The following is an 848-nucleotide window of genomic DNA, read 5'->3' on the forward strand; positions in this document are numbered from 1 at the left end:
TGATTTAGTCAGCCTGCCAATTCAGTGGTTTAGCCCACGAGGATCCAAATGCTCACATTGGAAATTTCTTGGAGATATGTAATATATTCAAGTAGAATGGTGTCATAGACGATGCAATTAGAATGAGATTGTTCCCTTTTTCATTGAGAGATAAAGCCAAGAATTGGCTAAATTCTTTGCCTATAAAAAATTATTACAACTTGGGATGCATTGCCTCAGCGCTTTCTAACTAAGTATTTTCCTCCCTCTAAAACTGCAAGGATGCATAACGATATCACTAATTTTATGCAGGTAGATGGAGAGTCATTATACGAAGCATGGAAGCGTTACAGAGAGTTGTTGAGGAAATGCCCGCATCATGGATTACCAATTTGGTTACAGGTACAAACTTTTTACAAATGGTTTAATTCCTACTAACGGTTTCGTGATTGATGCAGCTTTAAGAGGCACTATAATGAAGAAGACACTAGAAGCAGTGTATGAATTATTGGATGAGATGGCTTCAAACAATTACCGATGGCAATCTGATAGAATGTCACAAAGGAAGGCTGCGGGATTATATGGAGTGGACGCAATCACAACAATTTCTGCTCAATTGGAAGCATTGAATAAATAGATTGATAATATGAGTGCCCCAGTCATGCAAGTGAAGAGCATGAATTGTGATCTATATGGAAGAGACCATCCTAGCAATCCTAGCAGTGAATGTCAGGTAGGTAATCCATTTGCTAATTCTATTGAAAGTGCTAATTATGTTGGTAATTTTCACAAGCAACAATAGAATAATCCCTACTCCAGTACTTATAACCCTGGTTGGCGAAATCACCAGAATTTTTCATGGAGCAATC

At 37.9% G+C, this 848-nt stretch overlaps 1 non-coding gene across 1 annotated transcript; it reads right to left on the reverse strand.

Moving 5' to 3' along the window:
- Positions 1 to 258: 258 nt before the first annotated feature.
- Positions 259 to 365, reverse strand: LOC116130975. Its single transcript, XR_004128171.1, has one exon. It is a non-coding gene; the product is annotated as a small nucleolar RNA R71 (small nucleolar RNA).
- Between the last annotated feature and the right edge of the window lie 483 nt (positions 366 to 848).

The sequence above is a fragment of the Pistacia vera genome, unplaced genomic scaffold (assembly GCF_008641045.1).
Source record: "Pistacia vera cultivar Batoury unplaced genomic scaffold, PisVer_v2 Contig1061, whole genome shotgun sequence".
Lineage (NCBI taxonomy): Eukaryota > Viridiplantae > Streptophyta > Magnoliopsida > Sapindales > Anacardiaceae > Pistacia > Pistacia vera.